This window comes from Palaemon carinicauda, chromosome 22, assembly GCF_036898095.1.
Source record: "Palaemon carinicauda isolate YSFRI2023 chromosome 22, ASM3689809v2, whole genome shotgun sequence".
NCBI lineage: Eukaryota > Metazoa > Arthropoda > Malacostraca > Decapoda > Palaemonidae > Palaemon > Palaemon carinicauda.
Genome location: NC_090746.1, coordinates 85,437,226 through 85,452,709, shown reverse-complemented (window position 1 = coordinate 85,452,709; position 15,484 = coordinate 85,437,226). Strand labels below are relative to the sequence as shown.

Genomic DNA, 15,484 nt, shown 5'->3' with positions numbered 1-15,484 from the left:
TGTCATATTCTGAATGAAATATAAAGTCAGAACATTGTAACTAATGAAATTTAATACTTGGGCTGAAACAAACTTTTGTTTTTATGATATAGATTGCTTGAGTGGCGTCGTGGAAAACTTTTTATAAACGGGAGTCCCATAGACCATGCATGCCATGATCCATATCGCATGTATGTCTCGTACACAAAGATCACTGCTGCAATATGCCCGACCAATTGAGATGTCACGACTTGCCCACTGCAATGTGACGCTTGGCGATGTATCCCCATATATCGCCCTTATTGCTCTGTGCCTGTGGTGTGCATCTTCCCTGGTCACTTACTGCGCATTATGAGTTGTGTATGCTGCGGTGTCCTGCGTTTCAAAAAATATGTCCTGGAATTACGCCTGAAAGCGCCTGCAGTATTCAAATTTTCAGGATTTTTCCATATCTCCTTTGATCGCCAAGGCCTACCGCATAAATGTGAAGGATGCCTTATAGCACACGGTATCGTAACTTAATATGATTATATTTGAACAAATTTTACATCTTCACATGAGGGCAATTTTAAAAAGATTTATAAAAAAATTAATTATTTTGTTAACAAATCAGAAAGTTACTGATAATTTTATTATAATTCTAATTTTCTTTTTTCCTCACAGAAATAATAAATCCTCTAATAGAAAATTATTCTAGCAAACACAATTAAATAAAATTTTAAATTTTAAATTTTCAACTATTTTAACTAAAATGCATATTTGTATTTTGTTCCGTAACTGAAATACAAACCACGCTATTTACATGGGGTAATTACTTCGGAGTAGCTGAATGACGAGCCTTAAAAATTTTAACGAGGGTTTACTACCCCTCCGCTAGTTGGCGGGGGGTAGGGAGGGGTAGCCTGCTACCCCTCCCCCTCACACACACCGGTGAAAGGCTCACTTTACTTTTTAACTTACCTTTGTTCCGTAACCGAAATACAAACCACGCTATTTACATTGGGTTTACCTTTTAGCGCAGCTGAAATGGCGAGCCATTAGAATTTAACGAGGGTGTATTACCCCCGCGCTAGTTAGCGGGGGGGGCAGGGGAGTGGTAGCTAGCTACCGCTCCCCCCTTCACACACAGATGAATGCTCACTTTCACTTTTGGCTCGGACTGCGACAGACGTCTCTGTCTTGGTCCTCTCTTGGCAGCCATTGTTTGTTTTGTCTTTACTTAATCGCTTACTTTTCTTTTACTCAATATATATGTAAACATGTTTTCATGTTTGTATATATATTTGAGTATAGAAATCAGTAAGTTTCCTTTTCAGAGTTGTGTGTGTAGTGTACGATATCTACGTGGAGTCCTCGGCAGTTAGGCCACCACGGCGTAATTTTATGGGTTGCGATCGAGTTTGACTTCCGTCTTTCTCTCTCTCTCTCTCTCTTGAGGTCGTTCACCCTTTTTCTACGTGTTACTACGCCCTTGTAGCTTCCTTTCCGTGTGGGGGGGGGGGTTGCTACGCCGTACGTTTATCTCAATTAGTTTATGAATCTAATTGTAGTTGTTAATTTTTCAGCTTGTAGAACGATTCCTTTCGGGGTTTTTGTTCTTTCTTTACTGCTCATTGATTTTTAAATTACATAATTACATAGTTTCATAATTATAATTGTTATAATTCTGTTTTGGTTACAGCTCTCCTTCCGTGAGTGTAAGTGGTTGTGAGGGCACGTGCCTGTTGTGTGATTCTTGTTTCCTTTCCCTCGGGATTTCTCTTCGGAGCCTTCCCTGGGGAATGAATGTGTACTAATGATATTTGTTTTATTTTTTTACAGTTCCCAATCTAGTTCGTTTCTGTAATATGGCAACGGTGTGAGCGGTCTTGTTGAGGCCTGGGGATTCGGCTGTTGGTGCCTCCCCCCTTGTATTTTTGTCAGGGGCGTGTCTCCTTCTACTGGAAGTACTCCCGTGATGACGGACAGCTCTCCAGTTCATTTTAGAACTCTCAGGAGGCTTGCCTCCTTGGGCGGGTAACTTTCCTTCCGAGGGAAGTTTTTCCTGTCCAGGCTTGAGTTTTCCCCTTTTGGGGGGTTGTTCTCTTGCCTTTTTTTCGTGCGACTATGCTCTTGGTGCTGAGCGGTCACACCTGCAGTTTCGCTCAAGGGGCTGGGCAACTGCAGGAGCCCCTCTTCGGAGGATTGCTCCTTTTAGGTCACTGGCTGACCAGTCTCATCTACGAAGTGTTTCTCTTTCGTTCGAGAGAGAGTACACTCATAGAGACTCCTCTTCGGAGGATTCTTCTGCTGCTGTTGCTGTTGGCCTCCTTCGCCGTAAGGCCCACCGTCCGCCTCGTCATAAGGGCCTCTCATCTCCCTATAAGGGTGCTAAGAGGCGCCTTTTTGAATCTCCGTTTGCAGCCTACAACTCCTTCTTCTTGATTTTCCGCCTTGGTGCAGATGGACAGCAGTCTGATCTCGTCTTCCGACGGGCAACGGTCTTCCCGACGGACAACGGTCTTCCAACGGACATCAGTCTCCCGGCGGACAGGCAACGGTCTTCCGGTGGACATCTGTCTCCCGACGGACAACGTTCCCTTCGGGGCAAAGGGTTGCCTCCCACGGGGTTTTTCCCTTGCGTGTCAGGGTTCCCCTGCGCGCCCTTCTGCTGTGTTCTCTCCTGCTCCTGCTCAGTGTTAGCGCACAGGCGCTCTCTTGCTCATCAGCGCTTCCTGATCGCTAGCGCTCTCCTGTTGGCCAGCGCTCTCCTGTTCGTCAGCTCTTTCCTGTTCGTCAGCGCTCTCATGATGATCATCCCTGCTGTTCCTGTTGGTTCCTGTTACGCGCCCTGTGCGCCCACGTTCGCCCTCGCGATCTAGAACTTAGGTTCAGGTCTGGGTCAAGGACTCTTCTTCTATGCGCAGGCTTCCACGCGTTACCTTCTGGTCGTCAGCGATCATCAGCTCGCTAGCGACCTTAGACGCGTCAACGTTCACCTGCTCGCCAGCGATCTCCTACGCGTCAACGTTCGCCATCGATCTGCCTGCGCGCCCTTCTTTGCTACACACCAATGGGCACCAACGGTTATCTAACCGTCTAGGATCGCCTGATTAACAGCTGGCTTCAGCGCTCACCTTCCTGATGTACCTGCACGCCTTCTGTTAGCGCGATGCGCGCTAACCATCGCTAGTCTCTCTCGCGTTGGCAATCGCCTGCGCACCCGCGCGATTCTTCATATGCTCGCTAGCGTTTTGTTAACGCATCACCGCTCGCCAACGCGCCGTCGCTTGCCGACGCGCTTCCGCCCACCTGCGCGTCAGCGATCACCAGCTCACCACCGATCGCCTGTTGATCCACGTTGCCAGAAGTCTTCCTCGCCCACGCGGCAGCGCGTTTCTCGCCATCGCGCTAACGCTCGCGTTCGCTGCCTCGGACTCGCGCTCATTCACCTGCCCACCCTCGCGACCGCTCGCCTGCGCGCCCGCGCAATCATTCGCCTGCGCGCCCGCACGCCCACATGCCTGCACGTCTACGCTCATGCGAGTCCGGGCACATGCTCTCCAATGTTCGCCCGCGCGCGAACCAACGGTATTCCATCGTGCGGACGGACGGTGTTCCGTCGCGCGGACGAACGGTCGCCTGCGCGCCCGTGCGACTGCTCGCCTGCGCGCCCGCGCGACCGTTCGCCTGCGCGCCCGCGCGACCGTTCGCCTGCGCGCCCGCACGCCCACACGCCCACATGCCTGCACGTCTACGCTCATGCGCGTCCGCGCACATGCTCTCCAATGTTCGCCCACGCGCAAACCAACGGTATTCCATCGTGCGGACGGACGGTGTTCCGTCGCGCGGACGGACGGTGTTTCTTCGCACGAACGTCGGCTTAATTCTTGCAGTATCCATTGCTCGTCTATGGGTTATCGCTCGCCGACCATCAGCTCTCGCCCTTCCTACCACGCTCGCCCTCCTTCTGCACTCCTTCGCTCACCTTCGTTTGCGTTCCTGCGTGACCGCGCATGGGCGCTTCCACGTTCGCCTACACGCAAATCTTTGAATTACCATCGCGCGAGCTCCAAGGCGATTGTGACCACACTTCCCATCGGGGTTTTCGCAGCATAGCCAGCCTGGCGAGTTCTTCTGGAGCGTATATCCAGAACATGGCCTCACCCCGTAAACGCAGCGCATGGCACTTGCAAGAATAGGAAGAAACTTCAGGGAGGTCTGAGCACCCCTTCTCTTTCCAGAACCTGGGTTAGCCCTTCCCCGTCATTCCCTGGAAGGATTTTTGGCGGGGGGCTTTCTGTTCGAGATTTCTCCATCGGCCAAGGTGTGACTGCTTACCCCTTCCTCTGGGGGCTTACCAAGTCCTTTCCCTCCTCGGTTACTATCCAAGGTTTGGTTCAAGGAAGCTACAGGAAGATCATGGGTACTGTCCTCCTCTCGGGCTCAGGCACCTTGGTGTTTCGTCGTTAAGTATCTAACTTGCGGACAAGCTCGATGTTGTACCATCTGAACGCGCTGACTGAGGGCTTCCTTCGGGTGTCTCATCTGTGGATGTCGACAACCTCAGGCACCCTTCCATCCTTGAGAAGAGTTTGTTTGTGCCCAAGGACAGAGACTTAGACAGCGGCTGTGCGGAGGAGATCGACTTCCGTTTTCACTCCTCCAAGGCGCTTTCTTCCAGACTCTGCAGGGCTCCAGCGCCTTTTTCTTTCAACCACGTCGGCCTAAGTTATCGGCTACGACAACTAAGACAAGGTGTCCAATTGCAGTTTCCTCCTGTCAGGAACAGATGGCACGGGAGGCTCCCCCGGTGGGGGCGGGCATAGTCCTAAAGGGAGCGGCAGAGTTCACGAACTCTAGGATTGCAGGTTTCACGCTGGGAGGATGCTTAAGGTTACTCATCCGGATGACAGCTTCCCGATGCCCATTCCCGCACGATCTCTGTGATCAGCCAAGGATATCGCACCTGCCGTCTCTGTCAGCGAATTCAGTGTCTCTGAACCTCTATGCCATAGCGTCGGCAAGAGTTGCCCGGTTGGGCAGAATGATCCATACCTTAGGCGAAAGTCTTCCATAGGATCATCGACGGCTTCACCCCCGGCCTCTTCAGTCGATCCTTTCTTGTAAGGAAGGATCTGAGAGGGGAGTTCCGTAGTCGACCTCTCAGCCCTGATCAAGTTTGTCGAACAAACTTCGGCCAGCGTAGATCAGCAGAATCGATCAGACTTGTTACGAGGCAGGTTTTTTTCCCCAGAGAACTCTCCCTGCTTTCCTCATGGCCGCTCAGGTGCAGGCTTCCGCCTCCTTCGCGTTTTGGAGGGCTGGTCAACTCCTGTAGGCTCGGGTTCGACCTTCTTCAGCGCCGGGACAAGCTTCCGGATGCTTACCATGAGTGTGGGTTCATGGTATTTTGCTTGGAGCCTTCTCTTCTTCTGCCTCAACATCTGGAGTATCTGGCCATGATATTGAGTCAACGGCCTTACCACGTTGGAAACCCCGCTTCTCGTCCTAATCAGCGAGGTTAAGCAACGTCGGTTCTGGTCGGTACTTGGATGGGTGACCACCTGGGGACGCCAGATTCTGTTGCCACATCCTCCGAGCCTTCCTTTCAGTTGACTGTGGCAAGACTGAGGAGAGTCGCAGTACCTGTTCTCAGTCAAGCAGAGCTTTCAGCCCTACCTTGGAACGTTTCCTAGTTCTCCTTTCTTCATTGACCCGTCTATAGTCCGAACGGTCGCCTCAGGATAAGTTCCATGTGTGGCGGTCCAAGTTCCGGTGGTTTCAGGCAACGATTAACCGGACTTCCTGGCCCCTATGGGACCAGCGGAACTATTAGACCTGCAATGGGTGTTGACCTATGGAACCTCTTGATGGTAGTGGATATTCTCGTCCTTTTCCCACATTCTTGATGCTGTTCTCGGACTCGTCAAAGAAAAGGGGGGGGGGACATGTTCCGGACCAGGCCTATGGTCAAGACCTGAAGGATACCTCTCCATCATTCAGGCAGGCTTAGGGGCCGTAGTCTGGCCCCTCTACAGATCCTACAGCTCCTGCCAAGTCGCTCCGTGCGCGTCGACTTCATGATTCTGGCGTGTTCTAACCAGCAGGGGATCATTTTCACACCTTCACATCTTGCAGTAGAGATACCGGGATGATTGAGATACTCTCAATACCACCATCGGCTCTCTCATTCCAGGCAGAGGAATGTTCTCTCGACTATCCGAGCAGAGCCTCGTAGAGAGAGTGTACCTGGGGATCTTTGGCTTTGAGTAACCAGCAAGTCCTGGTCTGGGGGACCTGATCGCGACAGGTTGGAACCTCAAGCTTCCGCTGTTCTACCCCCCAGTCTCAGACCCCGAGACTCTGGCAAGATGCATTCCTGTGATGGTGGGACAACTTCGACGCCTGCGTCTTCCCTCCTTTTTGTCTGTGGACAATGGGTCTCAACAAGACCAGGTTGTCTGTCAACCTTTCAATGGGAGAGCTCCACTGGGACTATGTGCAGAACGGTTTCTGGACCCTCTGCTTCCCCTGACGGAACTCCCGGGAGAGCTTCTCCCACGGCGCAGACTACTCTCCCGAACCGGGGCGTCGCTTCGGCTTCATGCCTGGAGACACTACGCCTCCTCCTCAAGAAGAGACGACCCGCTACAGTCGCGGTACGGAGGTCACGTCATCTGCGATAGTCATCCGCAGGGGTCTTCCAGGCAAAGTGAAGAGTCTTCGGTGGTTGGTGCCGTGGGAGATATACCTCTTCCCTTGAGGCCTCTTCTCCAGCAATAACGGTCTTATTGCCTTTCGGCGGGAGGAAACTCCTTTCCGCTCTCGGCAATGAAGCCTGTCGCTTTTTAGTCCCTTAAGAGATCTTCTCAAGACCCTTTACGACAGGCCTCAGATTGTATTCCGCCTTGGGTCTCCTGCTCACTCTGGCCACGGCCAGTGTGTAAGCAATCTTCTTGGTCTCGTACGACTCCGCCCTTTCTAAGGAAGAGGGGAAGGCAACATTCAGGTTCGCTCCTGAGTTGTTGGCTAGACTCAGAATCTGGGGGTCCCGGCCCTTCGGTCCAATTCCTTCAAGATTCGAGTCTCCATTCTGTATCTGATGTCCCAAGACCTTCTCTTTCCTGCCAGTGAAGGAATCGAGAGTTTAGCTTTGGGAACAGCTGCAGTTTGTCCTCAGTTGCAGCCGATTCGGGAGCACAAGGAGGACACGGGGGAGAGTCACCAGTATACCTCTTCAGCCCGAACTCAAGGACATTCATCTCGACCTGTCTCCAGACCCTCCCCCATCACGTCGCCCTACAGCACGATGTTGGATACATTGCAACGTCCCTCGCCTTCGAGTAATACTACTCTGTGACGCAGGTGCTACAAGCTGGAGTCTGGAAGCATCTAATGACCTTCGCAGCCCACTTCCTGCAGGGCGTGACCCACATGAGTCTCGATACGTTTTCTATCGCTCTGTGGTGGCTACACAACAGCTGGTCTAACCTCAGGCTCCTTTTTGGACAGGTAGCAGAAGGTTGAGGGCATTGTTATCAGGTTTTAGTCTGCATGAACAAAAGAAGTATGTCTGGCCCTTATTTCTTTCTTCATCATCCCCTCTACGGGGAAGCAGCATCCTGGTCTCTGCATAACTGACCTCGAACCTCTGCAGGTAAACCATGCTTCCTTGTGTTCCGAGTATTGAGTCAATACTGTCGCGTCCCCCATACCCTGACGAGGTGGTATTGGGAACGTCCTAACCCAGAGTTCCCTCTGGAACTCCAGGTCAACTGCCTAGGACGGGTCACACTTCTTCCTTCACACACAAGCTTATGTAGGCCCCATGGTTCCTTGCGGAGCAAGGAACTTGAGAGGTGCAGGGACTCCTTTTCTCGAGTGCGACTCACTCGGATTCTGAGTCCCCGGGTAAAGCCAATGCCAGTATGGCTGGGGACTTTCCACCCTACCTAAGGGGTAAGTCACCCAATGTAAATAGCGTGGTTTGTATTTCGGTTACGGAACAAATGACAAATTCGAAGATAATTTGTATTTTTCCTAACCATACAAACCTTAGCTATTTACACATATTTGCCCGCCAGCCCTGTCCCCCAAGACTAGTCTTACCCCTAAGTGAAAGTGAGCATTCATCTGTGTGTGAAGGGGGGGAGGGGTAGCTAGCTACCACTCCCCTACCCCCCCGCTAACTAGCGCGGGGGTAATACACCCTCGTTAAATTCTAATGGCTCGCCATTTCAGCTGCGCTAAAAGGTAAACCCAATGTAAATAGCTAAGGTTTGTATGGTTAGGAAAAATACAAATTATCTTTGAATTTGTCATTTTCTTATACTTAATATATTTAAACATTATTGATGTTTATTTATATTTTTGTGTATAGAGAATAGTAAGTTTCCTTTGCTTTCAGTGTTGTGCGGTGTGTGTTGTGTACGTCTACGAGAGTGATCGCCGGCTTAGCCAGGCCACCACGATTCTCTTCTTGATCACGTCCGTTCACTCCTAGGCCACCATGGTTGCCTTCGTGGAGTACGGCCCCTCTCTTGAGATCGTTCACCTCTTACTCCGTACTACGCCTACGATAGCTTCTCAGGCCGAGGCGCTATTTCGTTTTATTTGTCTATAATTATTTTTATGAATATAATTGTATTTTTAACTTTTCAGCTCGGGGCTTACGTCCCTTCAGGGGTCGGTGATCCTTAGAACATTCAAAGTCAGTTGCATAATTATAATGTTATAATTTCTGTTTTGGTAAGTTTTTTTCTTTTTTTTGTCCCCCCCTCACCCGGGCATGCCGGGGGGGAGGAGGGCACATACCTACATTTGTTCTTATGTTTTTACTTTCCCTCGGAGTTTCTCTTCGGAATTTCTCCCGGGGGAATTTCTGTTAAATAATTATTCTTTTTTTATTTTCCTGTTTACGATGCTGTTTTCTCCGTGCCTGTTGTGCGCCGTCGAAGCAGAGCTGTCCTGTTTTTGCCTGGGGAGTCGGCTGTCGCCGCCGTGTCTCATAGAGACTCCTCTTCGGAGGATTGTTCCTGTTGACAACAGCTTGCTGTTCAGTCACTAGCGCTTCGGTGTTTAGTGACAGGGAAACTTTGGTTTCTCTTTTTTCCCTGACCCTTCGGGGTCTCGGAGCTTTAGTTACGCAGTTCCCTCGGGCTCTCGTAACTTTAGTCACTTCTACACTTCAGTGATTAGTGACGGAGAAACTTCAGTTTCTCGTTGCGCTGACCCTTCGGGGTCTTGCAACTAATCCCCTCGGGGCTTCGCTACTCAGGCTACGTTAGACCTTTGGTCTCTCGTGCCCTCAGTGGACCTGCTGCCTGCTATATCCGTTCCTGACTGCTGACGGGCCTTGGGCGCCCACGCCCCCCGTTATCAAACGGGCTCCTTCCTCCGGGGCATGAGAGACTTTCTCACACCGTGAGTAAGTCCCTTAAGTGCCAGGTATCCCCTGCGCGCCAACGTTCCCTTGCGCGCTAGCGCTCGGCTGCTGTTCCTGCTGTTACTGAGACTGCCTTCTAGAGACACCCTGTTCCAGTAATTCAATTTGGCTACTACCAACGTTCCCTGCGCATTTGCGCACATCGTTGGGGTTCCTGAGATAGCGCACAGGCGCTCACCAGCGGTTCAGCCTGCGGTGTCTCTAAGTCTCTTCTACGAAGGACACCTCTCCCATTCGCGAGAAAGGTCCCTCACAGAGACCACTCCTTGGAGTGTTTAGCAGTACTTCAGTTGATCGTCGGCTCTGAAGCAGACCTCCTGGTCCTCTTCAGGGGATGCCCTCCCTTTTAGGGACACATCCCAGTTCCTGATCTACGAGTTAGCCGATCCTTCAACCAAGCGTGCGTGCGCGCTCTCCGATGACCTTCTGTTGCACAGGGGCCTACGATCTTCACTCAAGCGTAAGCGCTGAAGATCGCCTGCACGCGGGATGGTTTCCCGCGCGCGATCTTCGAGGCCCTTTGCGATCGTCGAAGATCGTTAGCCGACGATCTTCTGATACGCGCTAACGCCTACGATCTTCACTCACGCGTAAGCGCTGAAGATCGCCCGCGCGCGGGATGGTTTCCCGCGCGCGATCTTCGAGGCCCTTCCGCTTGCGGTTTTCCCGCGCGCAATCGTCGAAGATCGTTAGCCGACGATCTTCTGATACGCGCTAGGCGTGCAAGCACCGACGATCTCCATAACGCTCGTAAGCGCCGAAGATCGCCCTGCGCGCTATCTTCGAGGCCGTCCACGCGCGGTTTTCCGCACGCAATTGTTGACGGCCGTTAGCCGGCGATCTTCGGATCCGGCGCTAGGCACGTAAGCGCCGATGATCTTCATAGTACGCGTAAGCGCCGATGATCTTCATAGTACGCGTAAGCGCCGAAGATCGTTCTGTGTGCGGGATGGTTTCCCGCGTGCGACCATTGAGGCTCACGCAATCATCGCGGATCATCCGCGCGGTTTCTCGCTCGTCCTCGGTAGTTTTTTCCGCTCGTCCACTGGTGGGATGGTTGCCCGCGCGCGATCATCACGGATCGTCCACGCGCGATCATCACGGATCGTCCGCGCGTGATCATCACGGATCGCCCGCGCGCGATCGTCGTAGATTGTCCGTGCCCGGGCACCGAGGTTTCCCGCGCGCGATCGCCGACTATCTTCTCTCGCGCGTGAGCGCCGACAATCTTCGCACATGCATGAGCGCCGAAGATCGTCTGTGCTCGCGCGAATTGCCGAAGATCATCTTACATAGTTGGAGATCGTACGCGCGCGGGCACCAATAGTTTCCTGCTCACTGTCTCCGACGATTTTCTCTCGCGCTAGCGCCGGCAATCTTCGTACACGTGTTAGCGCCGAAGATCGTCAGCGTTATTTCTTCCGCGCGTGGGATGGTTTCCCACACGCAATCGCCGACGGCGCAAGCACCGGCGATCTCTTGTCGCCGAGATCGTTCACGCATGGGATGGATTCCCACGCTATCGCCCACGATCTTTCACGCGCAAGCACCAGCGATCTTCATACGCGCGGAAGCGCGGGCATCATTCACGCAGGCGCCGATACGCCCACGCTCACGCGGGTATGCGTGCATGCGGGCACAGTTATACTGCTATGCATGTTTTATTCACGCGCTACCCAGATCTGTGCTTTTCGCGCGATCACCAGCGTGATCGGCGCACCGTTCTTCGACACGATCGCGCCCTGATTACATCAGGGCTTATGGTGGTCAGGCCACCTTCGCGTTTCCCTTCCCCGCAGCGCAGAGCAGCAACCTCTCCGGATGGAGGGAAGGTTTCCGGATAGGTCAAAGGTCTCTTCTCCCTACATTGCAGATTCTCTACGGGCGAACCCTCATGTGTCAACTCCTCCAGGGGATCGAACGATCCTCTTCCCTCCAGAGGGACTCCCTGTCAGCGCGAGGGTCGGTCGGCATCCTTGGTGAGACGCCGTCGTCAGAGCGCTCATGCAGGCGATGAACCTGTGCCTTCTGACTGGGGTCACTAATCAGTAGCAACTTCCTCTCCCCCTGAAGAGGGTGAGAGAAATCCCTGGCATGGTATCTCCTCCAAGGACTATCCTGTCCCTTCGCGAGTCCTTACGCAGGCGATGAGCCCTCCTCAGACTTCTCTCCTCCCCTGCGGATGAGCATTACCCATCCCCAGGAGGGTCGGAAGACCCGGTCCTCTCCCCCATCACTCCATAGGGAGAACCCCCGCCTCTTCCTGAGAAATCTCGTGCGAAGGGGGCGAAAGCCTTACATCCCTCATCGCTAGAGTCCTGTTTCCCTCCTAGGAGGGATCCTAAGGCCCAGTCTTCCGTAAGGACCCGACAGGATCCAGATGGACCCTTGGGGCATGTCCACGAGTCCCCCAGGAAGAGCCTCCGGGGATGAGAGACCTTACTGCCAGTTCATCTGGAGGAAAAACTCCAGGGATCGGAACTTGCGTTCTGGCAGGTTCTGACCCTCAGGAGAAACCTCAAGGGGACCCCAGATTCAGAGATTCCTTTTCGGTAAGGGAAGGATACGGGCCGGGACCGAATCTACTCATCCAAGGGCTCCCTTGGGCCAGTGCAGCGTGCCCTGGTCTCAGGGAATGAAGAGCGCCAGAGACTAGGCCGAGGGCCAGCTCTCCGAGCTTGTCTCCTTCAACAGTCCCGGTCGGTATCGAGCCCCTCCGCCCTGGGTAGGGCGGAGATACGCTCCCTCCAAGAGGTGGCCAACGGGTTCCGAGGCCTCCTTAATCGTCTCCTCCCCTTCTCGACTCTGTACAGGGTTGTCAAACAGTCCCCATTCAGCATAGCGACAGCAGACGCGGTCAGTCTTGCGGTGAGACCACAAGACTTCATGTGTACACTGGTCTGGTAGGACGCGTACTTCCGATCCCGGTTCACCCGTCTTCAAGGAAGTACTTTGGAGTTTGCCTGGAAGGCGGATATACCAGTTCAAGGTGCTGTGCTTCGGTCTCTCCACAGCACCTCAACAGTTCATCGATGCTTCCACTCTGATCTCTTCACGGGCTCTCAGGATCGGCATCCGTCCCCTCCGTTTCCTGGGTGACTGGCCGATCCTAGCAGACTCGAAGGCATCCCTTCTTCGTCATCGGGACAAGTTCCTTGGACTTTGCCAAGTCCTAAGGATCATGGTGGTCCTCGAGGAGTCCTCCCCGCAGCCCTCTCAGAGTCTGGTATACCTAGGCCTGGTCTTAGACACCAATCTCCCGAAACCTTCCCTTCAGGCGACAGGATAGCAAGGCGGAGGAAGGTCGCGAGACCTTTCCCCACACGAGAGGATCCTCCAACCCAATGTGGTTACGTCTCTCCTCCTTGGCCCGTCTGGTTTCCACAGTCGCCTCTGGGTGAGTTCTCCCCAGTGGCGACTCGGGGCACGGGGGAGTCAGGGGCACGACTCCCCGGACGCCGGGACCCCTAGGGGGAACCGGAACAGACGGACCCCCAGGGATGGGAAGCAGACGAGGATCTACAATAGGGAGCGGACCTTCTCGTTCTTCCCCCAAACTTGATGCCGTTTTCGGACGCGTCCAAAAAAAGGGGGGGCCCACGTTCTGAACCACGGGACCTCAGGCCGGTGGTCAGAACCAGGAAGTACTTTCTCTAGACCTACTAGGGATGGAAACCGTGTTTCTGGCACTTCAGTAGCTCCACCTAGCCTGGCGGACTACTCTGTGGTTGTGAGGATCAACAACACCACAGTGATGGCTTACTTGCTCAGACAAGGAGGTACTTTTCAGTACAGCCATCCCATCCTGTGGTAGAGATACCGGGATGGTCAGAGTTCCCCTCGATCTCCTTAGCAGCTCGCTTGATTCCAGGCAAAGGAATGGGATCGCCGACAGTCTGAGCTGTGCGACACGGACACCACATTCCAAGTGGTCTTTGGATCCTCAAGTAGCCTACAAAGTCCTGACTCGGTGGGGCTCCCTCTGTGGACCGGTTCGCTACAGCACTGAGCTGCAAGCTCCCGCTGTACTGTTCCCCGGTCTCGGACCCCAAGACCCTCTGGTAGGATGCCTTTCAGCAACGGTGGGACAACATCGATGTGTTCGCCTTCCCCCGTTTTGGCGGATGAGGAGAGTACCCTACAGGACCAGAGTATCGGTCAGTCTCTCAATGACCTCCATAGCTCTGCTAGGGCCTCTCGCAGGTGGCTCACCAGTCCCTCTGTAACTCCTTACGGAGCCTCCGAGGGAACCCCCCCCATGTCACCGGTTACTCACACAGCCACATGCCATCGTCCTCCGCAAAGCCGTAGCTTTCTCTGTCTTCCCGCCGGGAGACTATCCAGCATCTCCTCAAAGAGAGAGGATTTTTGCAACAAGTTGCAAAAAGGAGGTCTGGACACCTGCGCAAATCTTCCTCGGTAGTCTCCCAGGCGAGGGGCGAGTTACTGTGGTCGGTGTCCTGGAGAGGGTATCCCTCCACACGATGCCGCTTCCAGCAATAGCAGAGCTCCTCGTGGGATTGCAGGATGAAATGTGCCTTTCAGTTTCGGCTGTGAAAGGCTATCCCTCAGCCTTAGGTCTTGCCTCCAGGCTCTAGGGATAGACATTTCTCCCTCGCTGGAACTCTTCCTTCTCATACGAAGCCTTGTCCTCTCCTGCCCTCAGTCGAAGGTGAGACCTCCTCCTTGGGACGGGGTTCGAGTCCTCAAGTCTCTATAGAGACCCCCTGACGAACCACTACGTAAGGCCCCAGATCACCACCTTACTGGGTAGACAGTGTTCCTGCTAGCCTTATCCTCAGCCAAGCGAATCACATGGTCTCTCATACGACTTCGCCCATTCAGGGGGATATGGGGGAGGCAATATTCAGGTTCGTCCCTGAGGTTCGTTGCCAAGACTCAGAACCCGGGAGTGCCGGACCCGCTGTTCGACTCTTTCCAGGTTTCGAGTCTCCGTCCTGTAGCAGATGACCCAGACCATCTCCTACCTTGCCGGTAGGGAGTCTGAGGGGGCGTCTTAAGAGAACGGCGGCAGTTCGTCTCCAGGCTCAAGCTTCGTTCGTGGACCCTGGGAAACGAAGAGAAGGGTCTCCAGGAATACCATCTCAGCCCGGGTTCGCAGGGTGTTACACCCGGCCTTGAATCCTGACCCTTCTCCGTCGCATCACCCTAGAGCCCATGATGTCAGGGGCGTAGCTACGTCCCTGCCCTTCATGGAGCATCATTCAGTGACGAAGGTCCTACAAGCGGGGATGTTGAAGCATCAGATCATCTTCTCAGCCTATTACCTGCATGACATGACCCACAGGGGGCTCGATACATTTCTGTCGGCCCTGTGGTGGCTTCACAACAGCTGGTCTAAACCTCAGGCTCCTTGATGGACAAGTAGCAGAAGGTTGAGGGCATTGTTACCTGGTGTTAGTCTGCATGAATGAAAAGATCTGTCTGGCCCTTATTCTTTTCTTCATCCTCTCCTCCCTTGGAGGAAGCAGCATCCTGGGTTCTCTGCATAGCTGACCTCAAACCACTGCAGGTAGACCATGCTTCCTTGTGTTCCTAGTATTAGGTGTAATACTGTCATGTCCCCATACCCTGACGAAGTGGTATTGGGAGAGTCCTAGCCTAGATTTCCTTCTGAGGAACTCAAGGCCAACTGCCTAGGACAAGTCACTTTTCACCTTCGCACACACCTTACGTAGGCCGCGGCAGTTTCACAACCGCTAGTGAGGTGCAGGGATTCCCTATTGTCCGAGTACTTGATCTCTCGAATATGGAATCCCCGGGCAAGCCAAAGCCAGTATGGCCGGGACTTACCACCCTTCCTAAGGGTTAAGTCACCCCATGTAAATAGCGTGGTTTGTATTTCAGTTACGGAACAAATGACAAATTCGTAGATAATTTGTATTTTTCCTATCTATACAAACCTTAGCTATTTATACATATTTGCCCGCCAGCCCTGTCCCCCAAGATAAGTCCTACCTCTAAGTAAAGTGAGCCTTTCACTGGTGTGTGTGAGGGGGAGGGGTAGCAGGCTACCCCTCCCTACCCCCCACTAACTAGCGGAGGGGTAGTAAACCC

At 53.3% G+C, this 15,484-nt stretch overlaps 1 pseudogene; it reads left to right on the top strand.

Moving 5' to 3' along the window:
• Positions 1-5,430: 5,430 nt before the first annotated feature.
• LOC137616800 (5S ribosomal RNA) lies at positions 5,431-5,550 on the top strand (annotated as a pseudogene).
• The last annotated feature ends 9,934 nt before the right edge of the window (positions 5,551-15,484 follow it).